The sequence below is a fragment of the Ranitomeya variabilis genome, chromosome 4, assembly GCF_051348905.1.
Source record: "Ranitomeya variabilis isolate aRanVar5 chromosome 4, aRanVar5.hap1, whole genome shotgun sequence".
In the NCBI taxonomy this organism is placed as follows: domain Eukaryota; kingdom Metazoa; phylum Chordata; class Amphibia; order Anura; family Dendrobatidae; genus Ranitomeya; species Ranitomeya variabilis.
Window position 1 is genome coordinate 111,864,977 of NC_135235.1, and position 16,891 is coordinate 111,881,867.

Here is a 16,891-nt window from a genome sequence, read left to right on the forward strand (position 1 = left end):
AGTCTAATGTGTATGGGGGTCTACTGACCCTGTGCTGATTTTGGGGAACAATAGGATCAGAGACACAGCAGGGAAGCTACTGAGTCTGTGGGTCCACTGATGAAGGTAGAACTACACTCCCGTCACAGGAAACAGCATGAGACCCTGTGTGCAGATGAAAATGTGATGTGTTTGCAATTCACATTTATTACATAAAGTACGCAGTTCTGCAAATGGACTACTTTGCACATGCCCCATCCATACATTACAACTTTTGAAGAACAGAAAGAGGGAGAAACTATGAAAGTTTTGGCCACACCCCAATCCATGCCCATTTACCATTTCTTTATACCCTGGCAGGAGGAGTTGTCAGAGGGGCGGTGGTAGTGACAGAAATTCAGCAGATGCCCACAGCCCAAGACTGCAGGGCGTAGACCCAAATGCAGAAACAAAACACGGAACAATTGGGACTAGAGGTAAGCGGATTGATTCACGGGTCTCTAGTCCAGCATACATGTCAGTTGTACCCTGTGGCGTTCCTGGAGAGGCTTTTGATTAGCAGATTTATTTTTTGATCATTCATTATCGTAGCAGCCAGGACTTTCATCTTTCTGTAGCTTCACTATATGACATTTGTTTTTTGTTTTCTGCAGATGTCCACACCGAACTATGTAATAACAGTCTTCTCCGGTAATTGCATCTTTACTGCATTCTTTATACCCTTTCCCCACTTATTTGATACTTCTTTGGTGCAGATGTGAAGCTGCTTTTTTAAGTGTTTTTTATACTATTGGCAGCACGGTGGCTCAGTGGGTAGCACTGCAGCCTTGCAGCGCTGGGGTCCTGGGTTCGTATCCCACCAAGGACAACATCTGCAAGGAGTTTGCATGTTCTCCCCGTATTTGCGTGGGTTTCCTCCACGTTCTGCAGTTTCCTCCCACATTCCAAAGACATACTGATAAGGAATCTAGATTGCGAGCCCCCAATGGGGACAGTGATAATGTTTGAAAAAAATGTTGCGGAATTAATGGAGCTATATAAGTGAGTAAAATAAAAATAAATACCACAGAAAAGTTTTGATTCTGCTCTTCAAAAAGTAACTACAAGTTTTTACATGTGTTTTCTTAGCCTCCACATACAGGTGCTTCTCATAACATTAGAATATCATCAAATAGTTAATAGAAAAAGTGAAACTCATTTATTATCTAGAGTCATTACAAACAGAGTGATCTATTTCAAATGTTTATTTTTGTTAATGTTGATGATTATGGCTCACAGCCAATGAAAACCCAAAGTCATTATCTCCGTAAATTAGAATAATCAACAAAATACACCTGCATAGGCTTCCTAAAAAGGTCCCTTAGTCTGTTTCAGTAGGCTCCACAATCATAGGGAAGACTGCTGAATTGACAGATGTCCAGAAGGCAGTCATTGACGCACTCCACAAGGAGGGTAAAGGTACCGTCACACTAGGCGATATCGCCAGCGATCCGTGACGTTGCAGCGACCTGGATAGCGATATCGCTGTATTTGACATGCAGCAGCGATCTGGATCCCGCTGTGAAATTGCTGGTCGCTGCTAGAAGGTCTGCACTTTATTTGGTCGCTAGGTCGCCGTGTATCGCCGTGTTTGACAGCAAAAGCAAGGATACCAGCGATATTTTACACTGGTAACCAGGGTAAACATCGGGTTACTAAGCGCAGGGCCGCGCTTAGTAACCCGATGTTTACCCTGGTTACCAGCGTAAAAGTTAAAAAAACAAACAGCACATACTCACCAGCGCGTCCCCCAGCCTCTGCTTCCTGACACTTACTGAGCGCCGGCCCTAAACTGAAAGTGAAAGCACAGCGGTGACGTCACCGCTGTGCTGTTAGGGCCGGAGCTCAGTCAGTGTCAGGAAGCAGAGGCTGGGGGACGCGCAGGTGAGCATGTACTGTTTGTTTTTTTAACTTTTACGCTGGTAACCAGGGTAAACATCGGGTTACTAAGCGCAGCCCTGCGCTTAGCAACCCGATGCTTACCCTGGTTACCCGGGGACCTCGGCATCGTTGGTCGCTGGAGAGCGGTCTGTGTGACAGCTCTCCAGCGACCAAACAGCGACGCTGCAGCGATCGGCATCGCTGTCGCTATCGCTGCAGCGTCGCTTAATGTGACGGTACCTTTAGCCACAAAAGGTCATTGCTAAAGAAGCTGGCTGTTCACAGAGTGCTGTATCCAAACATATTAATGGAAAGTTGAGTGGAAGGAAAAAGTGTGGTAGAAAAAGGTGCACAAGCAACCGGGATAACCGCAGCCTTGAAAGGATTGTTAAGAAAAGGCCGTTCAAAATTTTGGTGGAGATTCACAAGGAGTGGACTGCTGCTGGAGCCATTGCTTCAAGAGCCACCACACACAGACTTATCCAGGACATGGGCTACAAGTGTCACATTCCTTTTGTCAAGCCACTCATGACCAATAGACAATGCTAGAAGCGTCTTACATGAGCCAAGAAGAAAAAGAACAGGACTGTTGCTCAGTGGTCCAAGGTGTTGTTTTCAGATGAAAGTAAATTTTGCATTTCATTTGGAAATCAAGGTCCCAGAGTCTGGAGGAAGAGTGGAGAGGCCACAATCCAAACTGCTTGAGGTCTAGTGTGATGTTTCCACAATCAGTGATGGTTTGGGGAGCCATGTCAGCTGTTGGTGTAGGTCCACTTTGTTTGATCAAGACCAAAGTCAGTGCAGTCGTCTACCAGGAAATGTTAGAGCACTTTATGCTTCCATCTGCCGACAAGCTTTTTGGAATTGGAAATTTCATTCTCCAGTAGGACTTGGCACCTGTCCACACTGCCAAAAGTACCAAAACATGGTTTAAAATCAACCGTATCACTGTGCTTGATTTGCCAGCAAACTCGTCTGACCTTAAACCCAGAGAGAATCTATGGGGTTTTGTCAAGAGGAAGATGAGACACCAGACCCAGCAATGCAGACGAGCTGGAGGCTGCTATCAAAGCAACCTGGGCTTCCATAACACCTCAGCAGTGCCACAGGCTGATCGCCTCCATGCCACGCCGCATTGATGCAGTAATTGCTGCAAAAGGAGCCCCGACCAAGTATTGAGTGCATTCACTGAACATACATTTCAGTAGGCCAACATTTTGGATTTTATATTTAATCTGTTTTTATTGAAAAGAACTTCAAAACAACAAGTAACAAAGGATTCAACAACATAAAAAGTATTGAGTACAAAAAGAAAACTCATTTACAACTGTATATCAAGATCTGTAACCAACAAGTCCTGAAATAGTATAACTTTCAGGTCAAAAGTTTCAATCAAGTCCGACAAAATCTGAAAAGAAAAAGAAAAAAAACATTTTGGATTTTAAAGTAATTTTTCAAGCTGGTGTTATAAAGTATTCCAATTTACTGAGATAATGACTTTTGGGTTTTCATTGGCTGTAAGCCATAATCATCAACAATAACAGAATCAAAAACTTGAAATAGATCGTCCTGTTTGTAATGACTCTATATAATATACGAGTTTTTTATTGAAGAACTGAAATAAATTAACTTTTTGATGATATTTTAATTTTGTGAGAAGCACTTGTATATCACGTATATGAATGTATACCACGAAAACCTCAATTTATCCTAGAAAAATGTTCGGTTGTTTGTGATTCCTCCTGCAAAATAAGCTGTTTGCTGGAGTTCCCCAGAGCTAGATTTTATCTTAAAAGGGCTGTCTGTTGTAAGAAACTACAGCCTCAGCACAGGTGAATAAATAAAATGCAGCAAATAATTGTGTTTTTTTATGGAAAATGCTGAATGTTGTACCGCAGTAAGGCCGGCCTCACACTCAGCGTATGTAAATACGGTCCGTTTTTTACGGCCGTAATACGCAGAAAAGTCCCCAAAATAGTGATCCGTATGTCATCTGTAGGCAGGGTGTGTCAGCATATTTTGCGCATGGCATCCTCCGTATGTAATCCGCATGGCATCCGTACTGCGATATTTTCTCGCAGGCTTGCAAAACCGACATCTAATGGATTTATGTGCTCAAATGTTAGGGAAAACATATATACAATATATATATATATATATACATATATATATATATATATGTCATTGAGATACATATATATATATTCTATATTTATATTTAATTCAGCGCGATATCTGTGAAAAGCCGGTAATTCAATTGCCGGCTTCTCATTTCTCCTTCCCAAACCCGATAGGATACAGTAAACCATCTCATATCCCCTTTGCATATTCCACACTACTAATGTTAGTAGTGTGTATGTGCAAAATTTGGGTGCTGTAGCTGCTAAAATAAAGGGTTAAATGGCGGAAAAAATTGGCGTGGGCTCTCGCGCAATTTTCTCCGCCAGAGTGGTAAAGCCAGTGACTGAGGGCAGATATTAATAGCCAGGAGAGGGTCCATGGTTATTGGCCCCCCAAGGCTACAAACATCTGCCCCCAGCCACCCCAGAAAAGGCACATCTGGAAGATGCGCCTATTCTGGCACTTGGCCACTCTTCCCACTCCCGTGTAGCGGTGGGATATGGGGTAATGAAGGGTTAATGTCACCTTGCTATTGTAAGGTGACATTAAGCCAGATTAATAATGGAGAGGCGTCAATTATGTCACCTATCCATTATTAATCCAATTGTATGAAAGGGTTAAAAAAACACACACACATTATTAAAAAGTATTTTAATTAAATAAACACACAGGTTGTTTTAATATTTTATTGCTCTCTCAATCCACCTGAAGACCCTCGCTCTGAAAAATAATAAACCAACAATATACATACCTTCTGATGATCTGTCACGTCCCACGAAGTAAATCCATCTGAAGGGGTTAAATCATTTTACAGGCAGGAGGTGTGCTAAAGCACTCGCTCGTGCCTGTAAACCCCGGGTACTGAAAGGAAAGCTGGGTGATCTGTACTTACATTGAGTTGCGGTGAGGCGCCCTCTGCTGGATGAACTCATATGAACTCGAGCGTGGGAACTTTTCCAAGGCTCCAGTTCATGAGTTCATCCAGCAGAGGGCCGTACGGAAGCCATACAGATGACACACGGATATATTTGTGCGTAAAAATCGCATCCTCGCATTGAATACGGAACAGTGTTTTGGGTCAATTACTGCGTATTACGTCCGTAAAAAAACGGACCTTTTTACTTACGCCTAGTGTGACGCCGGCCAAAAAAGCAGGTTTCTGTGGTTCTTCTTGTGCTTTTGTGGTGGTTTTGACATGGTAGATTTGTCTCTTGTGCATGCTGATCAAGTCAGGTTTTGGCATAAAAAACGCAACAAATCCTGATACCTGCGTTTTTTGGTGCATTTTTTCACCACCTATTCAAGTCAATGGGTGAAAATTGATGAAAAACCGCTGGAGGAATTGACATGTTAAAAAAAAACAAAAAAAACATGCAAGGCACAAAATAATGATGACAAAAAAAACCAGTGTGCATTAGTTTTCTGAAATCTCATAGGCTTTGCTGGTACTGTAAAACACAGCTGAAAGTTAGCATAAAAAAGCATAAAAAAAACGCAGCAAAAACGTCCAGTGTGAACTTAGCCTTAGTCTATGTTCCCATAGCGAGCGTTTGGTGCTTTTGTGACTCATATATTTATATTACATATTTATGCTGCATCAAAAATGCTGCTTCTAAGGGTATGTGCACACGTATTCCTGGCCACTGCGGATTTTTCCGCAGCAGTTTTGATAAATCTGCAGGGCAAAAATGCTGCGTTTTTGCTGCAGATTTATTGCGGATTTACCGCGGATTTACCATGGTTTTTCTGCGGTTTTCACTGTGGTTTTACAACTGCGGTTTTCCATAGGGGCAGCTGTAAAACCGCTGTGGAATCCACAGAAAGAAGTGACATACTGCGGAATGTAAACCGCTGCGTTTCCGCGCGTTTTTTTCCGCAGCATGTGTACAGCGTTTTTGGTTTCCCATAGCTTTACATTGAACTGTAAACTCATGGGAAACTGCTGCGGACCCGCAGCTGCAGAAACGCTGCAGATCCGCAGCAAAATCCACATCGTGTGCACATAGCCTTACAGTTCCAGCAGAGTGGATGGGATAGAGATCTCTTGCCCACTGGGCTTCTTTTTAACACAGCGTAAACTGACCTGCGGTGCGTGTTTCAATTCCACAGCATGTCAATTTCTCTTGCAGGTACGCTGAATTTTTGGACTGGAATTTCCCCATAGACTTACATTAGGTGTGGAAATTCCACAGATAAAATAACGCATATGCATTTTACATGTTTCGGCAGTGTAATTGCATAAAAAAAAAATCATGTAATCCGCACCTAACTATGTCAATAAAGTTTTGTCAAAGTCAAATACAAGGAAGTATCAGAAACAAAGCAGCTTTGGAATCATAGAATGGTAGCGTTGGAAGGGACCTCCTGGGTCTTCTGGTCCAACCCCCTGCTCAAAGCAGGATTCACGAAATCATCCCAGGCAGATGTCTGTTCAGCCTCTGTTTGAAGACTTCCATTGAAGCAGACCTCACCACCTCTCGTGGCAGCCTGTTCTACTCATTGATCACCCTCACTGTCAAAAAGTTTTTTCTAATATCTAATCTGTCTCCTCCCATTCAGTTTCATCCCATTGCTTCTAGTATTTCCTTGTGCAAATGAGAATAAAGATGATCCTTCTACACTGTGACAGCCCTTGAGATATTTGTAGACAGCTATTAAGTCTCCTCTCAGTCTTCTTTTTTGCAAGCTAAACATTCCCAAATCCTGTAACCGTTCCTCTTAGGACATGGTTTGCAGACCTGTCACCATTCTGGTCGCTCTTCTCTGAACTTTCTCCAGTTTGTTGATGTCTTTTTTTTAAATGTGGTGCCCAAAACAGGACACAGTATTCCAGGTGAGGTCTGACCAAAGAGGAGTAGAGGGCAATAATGACTTCACATGAACTAGACTGTATGCTTCTGGTGATACATCCCAGATTTGCATTTGCCTTTTTTGCTGCTGCATCACACTGTTGACTCATGTGCAGTCTGTGATCTATTAGTATACCCAAGTATTTTTCACATGTGCTGTTGCTTAGCCCTATTCCTCCCATTCTGTATATGCCTTTTCATTTTTATTGCCCAGATGTAGTACTTTGCATTTTTCCGTTAAAAATCAATCTGTTAGTTGCTGCCCACTGCTCCAGTTTATTTATATCTTTTTGAATCCTCTCTCTCTTCTCTAGTATTAGCTATCCCTCCTAGCTTTGTGTCATCAGCAAATTTAGTCAGTGTACCCTCAATTTCTTCATCTAAATCATTGATAAAGATGTTGAACAATACAATCAAATTAATTAAAGCATGACACACAAAAAAGAGACAAAAAAATGCAGCAGTGTTTAAGTTTTTGAAGGGAATATGTCACCAGGTTTTTGCTACCTCATCTGAGAGCAGCATGATGTAGGCACAGAGACCCTAAATTTAATAATGTATCACTTAGATTACTGGGCGCAGCTGTTCTGACACAATCAGATTTTAGATTTAGCAATGCAGCAGAGCTGAGAAATATAACTCTGCCCACACAATGGCTAGCCCCGCCTACACCAGGTTCTGTAAGTACATGGTCTATAGAGCTGCTTATCAGAAGAGGGGGCGAAGTCAGACTGGCATGCAAGAGCTGCTGTAGTGAAAAATGATAATCACCAGGTGATAAAATCTTCAGTTTAAGTAAATTACATCACACTGCCAGAATTGTGACACATCTGTAATGCAGGTGTCTGGATGCAAGCAACAGAGATCATGAGGCGGGAACAGTCAGGAATTGACATGTCTATTTATATACAGCAGTAACAGTCATGGGAGTCACATGTAAGATCTGACCCTAGCTGGGGTCACTTTTTGCCCAATATGCTCAAGTCACTTCCTGACATAGTCTATCAAAGCCCGCTAAGCCTCCCACACACCAACCAGCAACATCCCTACCTGTAATCCTAGTCCCAACCAGCCTCGGTTGGTGATAGCTAGAAGTGACAGCCCTGCTCACTTGCACTGTTCCTCCGCAATTGCAGGCATGCCTTTCCTGTCGCAGTCTCCACATGGCTCTTCTCGGCTTCACCGTCAGCGGAAGTGTCTTAGGCTTGGGGCAGAGAGGACTCGTGTCAGGTGACGACGGTCCTCGTAGGTTTGACCAGGGCAGAGCGCAGATCCTGGCTCTGATCAGCGTAGCCAGTACTTGGAGATCTTCGGGGGATCCGGACGTTGCCAGGTGATGACCAGCACCTGGGTGGCTCAGACTTCCCACTGAGGCCTTTCACGTTGGTCTCAGCAGTGTCTCTGGAGCATGTCTCTCTCTCTTCGCCTTGTGGTTTGGCGCGCAGGGCTTTTATATCAGGGAAGTCCTTCCTGTGGTCACCTGATCCAGTCCAGCACATGAAGTCGCTCCCCATGCAAATCTTCCAGCACACTTTGGTTCCACTTGATTTCAGCTGGCCAGCAGATGGCAGTCTCTCCTCATTAGTTGCACATCCTGCAAGAGTTCTTCAGAGATATCACAGGGTCTTACTACATGTCATTGAAATCTGTGTTTTAACCCCTAACTCATGCTGTCCTCAGATTACATAACAAAAACCTGCTGACATTAACTTTAAACTTGTTCCATTTGACTAAGGCTATGTGCACGTTGCGGATTTTGCTGCGGATCCGCAGCGTATTTCATGCTGCGGATCTGCAGCTGTTTTCCATGCGGTGTACAGTACCATGTAAATGTATGGAAAACAAAATCCGCAGTGCACATGCTGCGGAAAAAACGGGCGGAAACGCAGCGGCGTGTTTTCCGCAGCATTTCAATTCTTTGTGCGGATTCCTCAACAATTTACATCTGTTCTTGTATAGAAATCCGCAGGTGGAACCCGCACAAAAAACACACAAAACTGCGGTAAATCCACGGGTAATCCACAGTGCGGTTTACGTGCGGATTTTGCAAAAACAGTGCGGAAAAATCTGCACACCAATCCGCAACATGTGCACATAGCCTAAATCTGTCTTACTCAGTGATCCTTAGAGAAATATTTAGAATTGAGAGTCCTCAGTAGTTGATACCTTTTAATGGCTAACTGAAAAGATGGTAACAAACTGCAAGCTTTCGAGACTACACAGGTCTCTTCATCAGGCATAGACTAAAAGAAATTCTGGAGAATCACATATTTATGCACAACACATCGCAGAAAAAAAAAATAGAAAACGCAACATGTTGCATTTAGTTACGGTCGGTGCAGCTTCAATACGACACATGTGGAGGCATCCGCATACATCCGCATGGCCTGCGTACCCAATGTTAAAGATAGGTACGCAGGCCGCATGCAGATGTAGGCGGAGCTGAAGAGGCGCGGCAGTGGGCGGGGCTTCACGGAGGAAGAAGGCTTTCATCTGCAGCCCTGCTGAACGCTAGTGTGAAACTAGCCTTAGTTGATTGGTGCGGGTACAGGGAGTCAGACCACTACTCATCTGATATTGGTAGTGCTGAAATGAAATTGAAACATTATTGCTAAATTTTCTCACAGATCCCAATAAATTAATGGTTTTCCAATAAATACTGTGGCCTATTACAATTATGTGATGAATATGTGGACCACAAGAGGACACATACAGGAGAAGACCCCTGTGCAAGAAGAATGAGACCTCATTCACTGCGATGTTACAGCGACACATGGCAAACTCTGGTTGTGTTCACCATGTAACCCCAGCCTAAATAACAACTGACTGCTATGATGATCAGGTGATTGTCCGAGGGTATACAGGGGGTACAATCCCTTTAATATGCACAGAATTATGCACTTCTTATTCTTCTTGTAAATTCTTGATTTATTTTTTTGCCAGAAATGAAGATTTATTATGAAAAAGCTGTAGTAGGAAGCAAGATTCAAATGAATAACTAAACAAGATTCACACAAAAACAAGGTCCTAAATACATTTAGGTTAAATTCACACATTTTACATCCACTCCTGGCTTTGGCATAAAAAATGACATGTAAACATTTTCTCCGGCTTCATTTGCTGTTCTTATTTACTTAATGTCAGCAAATTTACTTGCAGTTAATGTATTTAATTGGCATAATTGATGTATTCCTCCTACTAAGCTAAAATCGGCAGCTTTGTTAATATGGTGGCACATATTCCAGTCTGGTGTGAAGCTGGTGCGGAGGAATGAGCAGATCACATAGGCAGCAGGCTGTTCACAGGAGAATGTATGTGGAGCAGTGGAGGGCAGGCCCGTGGGAGTGTCATGGTGGGCGGTGATGGACATGCTTATGCATGAGCTGAACTGTGTCATGCTGGAACAGAGAGTTCTCAAGTAGTAGGATAACACCAACACTGTGTTCCTGAGCCTCAGACGTCGTACAAGGAGGATAAAAGATGGACAAGTCATGGCAAGGCATCCTCTCCTATTCACGCTACAGGACATGTCGACTAAAAAGGAGAAAGAAAGGAAGACGTGACCCACTGAAGTAGAACAATAAACCCTTAGCTTGCCCTGTACAGCTCAGATTAGATTGAATGGTACATTCACAATATTCGTTCACAATCTTCGCCAATTAGATTTGTACATTCAATATTACGTCTAGTTTAAATTTAGTGTCCGGTCACCTCCGACGCATTTCACCCTTAGGCCGAAGTCACGCTAGCTTACGGCAGCTGATTTTTTTTTTATCTGATTGAGCGAGCCATTAGAATCTTTATTTTTTTCTGATTAATTAGAATCAGTCTGCACTAAATTTTCAGATAATATAATAATCTTTACTTTTATATAGCGCTAACATATTCGGCAGCGCTTTACAGTTTCCACACATTATTACCGCTGTCCCCATTGGGGCTCACAATCTAAATTCCCTATCAGTATGTCTTTGGAATATGGGAGGACCAGGAGGAAACCCACACAAACATGGGGAGAACATACAAACTCCTTGCAGATGTTGTCCTTGGTGGGATTTGAACCTAGGTTTGCAGCGCTGCAAGGCTGCAAGCCACTGAACCACCATGCCCAGAAACATACGGGCACCAATGATGGGCGTCGGGGTCCTCGATCGAGTATCGATCAGTGCCGAGTATCGCGGGGTGCTCGAGTACTCGGGTCACCATAAGAGGTTCATTTGAATCATCTGAGGTATTCCCCTGTTGGGAGCGCAGGGACTCCTCTGTCAGCCGAATGCTGTGAGCTGTAGAACACCATGAACAGAGAGAATCCATCCACCGGAAAATTGCTTGAGTTTCACATTCACTTACTCGAGGGTACGACATGCTTGATTTGAGGACTGAGCACTCGAGCGTTTCAGTGCTCGATCAACACTAATGGGCACCTTTCATATGTCAGGCGTAATCCCTGGAGAGCAGGGTAAGGCCGGCGTCATACTAGTGTATTGCGATATGCTATTGACCCTCGGCTCCTGCTCTGCTGCGAGTGGGAGCCGAGTGTCATGCGTCTGTGCTCCGAGCCTCTCACACAGAGCGGATCGGAGCACAGATGCGGAGGAGGCGGAGAAACTAGTTTCTCCATCGCCTCCATTGCCGGGGTCAGCATTTAACGCACATCACTGGGATGATATCCGAATGATGTGCAATGTCTCACTTGCACCCATAGGCTTATATGGGTGCGAGTGACCCGAGAGTCGGCCGAGTGTCCGTGATAATCGCAGCATGCTGCCAATATCTCGGACCGAGGTAAACGGCCAACAAAAAATCGTCTGCTGGGAGCTGCCCCATAGATTAACATTGGTCCGAGTGCAATGCGATTTTTTATCGCATTGCACTCGTCCGTTTAAGTCGCCAGTGTGACCCCAGCCTTAAATGTAAAATCCATTTAATAAGAGGTGCATTTATTACTATCTGGGCATCTTGAGCAGCCTCTGCTCCATATATAGAATTATGCATTAGGTTTCTGGTAGAACTTGTGCCAATTTCTGGAATAAATTGTAATAAATACTCCAGGCTGTTGTTAGCACCACTTTTGTTAACCCCCTACCTCCTTTTAACAAAAAGGTGACATAAATAGGGCTAAATGTTGTACATTTTTGCACAAAAATATTTTACTATATACAACTTTTGTAGAAAAAGCAAAGAAATTGTGTGAAATTTAAAACATTTTTTGGCTCATTCCAAACATTTTCTGCTCCATATACAGAATCCAGATTGCTATAAAATGGCAGCCAGCAGTTTGCACATTTTCTGGTACTCTGCAAGCTTATTTGGAGCAATTCGGTTAACATATTGTGGAATTGCAATTCATGCAGTTTCCTAATACAGAAATATAGATTTAGCTAAGGCAAAACTATGTGTTAAACATATTATAAGAAGCAATATAAAGCAAGGACTGACTGGGTAACAAATATAAAATATAATAAGAGGTGCCTGTGCAGAACACGTGAGCCTATATGGACTTCTCAGGGGGGAAGAGGAATAGCAGATAAGGCAGTGCTAACAAAAATTAACACCAAACGTCAGGTGGAGGGCCACTGAAGATGGAGTTTAGATGCTCAGTTTCTACAATATTTCTAAAGTATACCTTTTATCAAAGGACATTTCCACTGATAAAAATCACTAGTGATATCAGTTCTTAAAGGGAAATTGTCAGCAGGTTTTTGCTACTTCCTCTGACAGCAGCATGGTGTAGGAAAAGAGACCCTGAATCCTATGATGTATTAGTTAGTTTAGTGGGTGCAGAATTTGTGATACAATCAGATTTCTTAGATGTAGAATGCAGCAGAGCTGAGAAAGCTAACCCTGTCCACACTTGGCTCTATATGTACATTGTCTATTGAGAGTGAGCTGCTTATCACAGGAGGGGGCGTGGTCGGCCAAGTGCCAACGTGCCAGCTAGTCACAATAATGATAATTTCCTGGTGATAAAACTTTCAATGTAAGTAAACAATAGCACACAGCTTGATAAATGACACATCCTTGAACTCTACATTTAACCCCTACTTCATGCTGTTCTCACATGTTCAAACCTGCTGACAGATTCCCTTTTACGTTTATAGTAGATTCTATGTCTGGATAAGCTCTGTAGGAAGTAATGCTTCTAAGTTTGGCCATACACCTTGGATATTTGTTTGTTTAAAGCTTTTTCCCATGTACATTACCCCCTTTACATAGGAGATAACCAGCATTCCCCAGAACGTGTCTCTGAAGCTGTATATTCAATGGACCCCCCTAAAACATGTATGGTCGTTAACAGTTGTGCACCTCTTTTTCCATATTTGCCATGTAGTATGTGGTGAGCTCCATCAAAACATGTTTACGAGTAACATTACTGAGAAGACTTCTCACTGGTCTCATTGTAAGCGAGGAATGATGTTATTTCAGTTCTTTCTTTCATTGTACCGTAAACATGGCAATACTAGCTCCAATGTTCCAGAATTTTACATGTATACAGTTCTCAGAAATAGTCTAAAAACAGCTCTAGTAAATGTACAATAAAATAAAAGGGTTTTCTATTATATTTATATTGATGAGCTAGTGTACTGTATTGATAAGTCATCAATATCAAATCTGTGGAGGGCTGACACACTAATCGACTGTTATATCCTCCTGGCCGGATGTAAACAGTGTACGGAGAAGAATCCCACCACTCTGTCATACTTTTTTTGGCAACCCTGTCTAAATTGCAACAGCCTATAAACTGCAGTAAATTATGGAAATGCTATACTTTATTGCAGGCCAAATAGGAGTATTCCAGTCACATTGTCACAATCCATTTTTGGATTTGTGGCAGCTCTGGTTCCACTTTGTTTAAATGTAGTTTTTTTCCTTTCTGTCCATCGGGGGTTAATGTCAGTCCCCCCCTGGCAATCTGGTGTAACTGCAGTGTTGCTGGGTCAGCTGATGTGGTGGTGACCACTCCCACCATCCTTTAAATGGTCACCTGATGCATCAGCTGACTGTTGGTAATAGATTTTATCTTTGTAGACCATCCTAGCAGGAGCAGCTCTCTGGTGTCAGCCACTTCTGATGTTTGGAGTCCTGTTGCTGCGCTATCTGCGGTGTGGAGTTTGGCAGCGGTGTCTGGAAGCTAAGTGCGGTATTTTTACCTTGTCCCTTTGCTGTTTGTCACTGTCCCCTGTGTTGTATTATATGCAGTGGTGAGACTAGTGCGCCTTGCCGGCCAGTGTACTAGCCAGGGCAGTACTAGGTGACAGAGAGGGACTTAGGTTCCTGACGGCAGGGTGGGGAAGAACCCGCTTAGGGTGTTAGGGGGGTGTAGGGACAGGCTCAGGTTTGAGCTCAGGTGGTGACCATCCCCCATTTTCCTATCTGTAGGGCCATCCTCTCCTCAATACCATCCCGTTGTGTGTGTTGCGCCATCCGCTGACCGACCACCCGTTAGGTCGCAATACATATCGTGACATTATCACCAACCCTCACATTTTTCCGGTGAATCATGGCTCAATTGCAGGCCTTCGTCCAACTGATCCAGACAATCACTAATGAGCTTAAGGAGCTGCGGTCTCAGGTGGTGCAGCAGCTTCAGCAGTTGTCGGGGTTCTGGGTCTCGAGAATCTCTATGTAAGAAAAGGGACCCATAGTTACAGCAAAATGGTTCCATACTAGTCCTACCTTTGTCCCCCAGTTCTGGTTGGATCTCCATCGTAGAGGCACACAGTGGAGAGAACGCCATAGCAAATTGTCATGGTTCTCAATGGCAAGAGAACGTAATTAAGCATACAAAAGGACTAGCTCTTTGAAGATGGGAACTCGAGCTGACCATGAGCTAAACCTACCGCACAACTAACAGTGGCCGGGTAGCGTGCCTACGTTTTATCCCTAGACGCCCAGCGCCAGCCGGAGAACTGACTGACCCTAGCAGAGGAAAATACAGACCTGGCTTACCTCTAGAGAAATTTTCCCCAAAAGGCAGACAGTAGCCCCCACATATATTGGCGGTGATTTTAGAGGAAAATGACATACGAAGTATGAAGATAGGTTTAGCAAATTGAGGTCCGCTTACTAGATAGTAGGAAGACAGAAAAGGGAACTTCACGGTCAGCTGAAAACCCTTTCAAAATACCATCCTGAAATTACTTTAAGACTCTAACATCAACTCATGACACCAGAGTGGCAATTTCAGCTCACAAGAGCTTCCAGCCTCAGAAATATTCAATCACAGAGAACTGGAACAAAAATGCAAAACAAACTTAGGACAACAAGTCCAACTTAGCTGATAGTAGTCTAGGAGCAGGAACATGCAACAGAAAGGCTTCTGGTAACATTGTTGGCCGGCATAGAAATGACTGAGGAGCAAGGCTAAATAGAAAACTCCCACATACTGATGGAAAACAGGTGAACAGAGGAGATGAAGCACACAAGTGCAGTACCACCAGAAACCACCGGGGGAGCCCAGAAACCAAATTCACAACAGTACCCCCCCCTCAAGGAGGGGGCACCGAACCCTCACCAGAACCACCAGGGTGATCAGGATGAGCCCTATGAAAGGCACGGACCAAATCAGAGGCATGAACATCAGAGGCTGTCACCCAAGAGTTATCCTCCTGACCGTAGCCCTTCCACTTGACCAGATACTGAAGTCTCCGTCTGGAAACACGGGAGTCCAAGATCTTCTCGACAACGTACTCCAACTCACCCCCAACCAACACCGGAGCAGGAGGCTCAACGGAAGGCACAACCGGTACCTCATACCTGCGCAACAATGACCGATGGAAGACATTATGAATAGAAAAAGATGCAGGGAGGTCCAAACGAAAGGACACAGGGTTAAGAATCTCCAATATCTTGTACGGGCCGATGAACCGAGGCTTAAACTTAGGAGAAGAAACCTTCATAGGGACAAAACGAGAAGATAACCACACCAAGTCCCCAACACAAAGACGAGGACCAACACGACGACGGCGGTTGGCAAAATGCTGAGTCTTCTCCTGGGACAACTTCAAATTGTCCACCACATGCCCCCAAATCTGATGCAACCTCTCCACCACAGCATCCACTCCAGGACAATCCGAAGACTCTACCTGACCGGAAGAGAAACGAGGATGAAACCCCGAATTACAGAAGAAAGGAGAAACCAAGGTGGCAGAACTAGCCCGATTATTGAGGGCAAACTCCGCCAAGGGCAAAAAGGCAACCCAATCATCCTGATCCGCAGACACAAAACATCTCAAATAAGTCTCCAAGGTCTGATTAGTTCGCTCGGTCTGGCCATTAGTCTGAGGATGGAAAGCAGACGAAAAAGACAAATCAATGCCCATCCTAGCACAGAACGCTCGCCAAAATCTAGACACGAATTGGGTTCCCCTGTCAGAAACGATATTCTCCAGAATACCATGCAAGCGCACCACATTTTGAAAAAACAGAGGAACCAGCTCGGATGAGGAAGGCAATTTGGGCAAGGGAACCAAATGGACCATCTTAGAGAAACGGTCACACACCACCCAGATGACAGACATCTTCTGAGAAACAGGGAGATCAGAAATAAAATCCATGGAGATGTGAGTCCAAGGCCTCTTCGGAATAGGCAAAGATAACAACAATCCACTAGCCCGAGAACAACAAGGCTTGGCCCGAGCACAAACATCACAAGACTGCACAAAACCTCGCACATCTCGCGACAGGGAAGGCCACCAGAAGGACCTAGCCACCAAATCCCTGGTACCAAAGATTCCAGGATGACCTGCTAATGCAGAAGAATGGACCTCCGAGATGACTCTACTGGTCCAATCATCAGGAACAAACATTCTACCAGGCGGGCAACGATCAGGTCTATTCGCCTGAAACTCCTGCAAGACCCGTCGCAAGTCTGGGGAAACAGCAGATAATATCACTCCATCCTTAAGGATACCTGTAGGTTCAGAATTACCAGGGGAATCAGGCTCAAAACTCCTAGAAAGGGCATCCGCCTTCACATTTTTAGAACCTGGTAGGTAAGAAACCACAAAATTAAACCGAGAGAA

General features: G+C 43.9%; 1 long non-coding RNA gene across 1 annotated transcript in view; it reads left to right on the forward strand.

Moving 5' to 3' along the window:
• The first annotated feature begins 303 nt into the window (after positions 1-303).
• LOC143769994 (uncharacterized) overlaps positions 304-16,891 on the forward strand; it is a 36,709-nt gene continuing 20,121 nt past the window's right edge. Inside the window, exons 1-2 of the long non-coding RNA XR_013214516.1 lie at positions 304-455; positions 633-669. This is a non-coding gene — a long non-coding RNA (uncharacterized LOC143769994). The remainder of the gene's footprint in view (positions 456-632; positions 670-16,891) is intronic.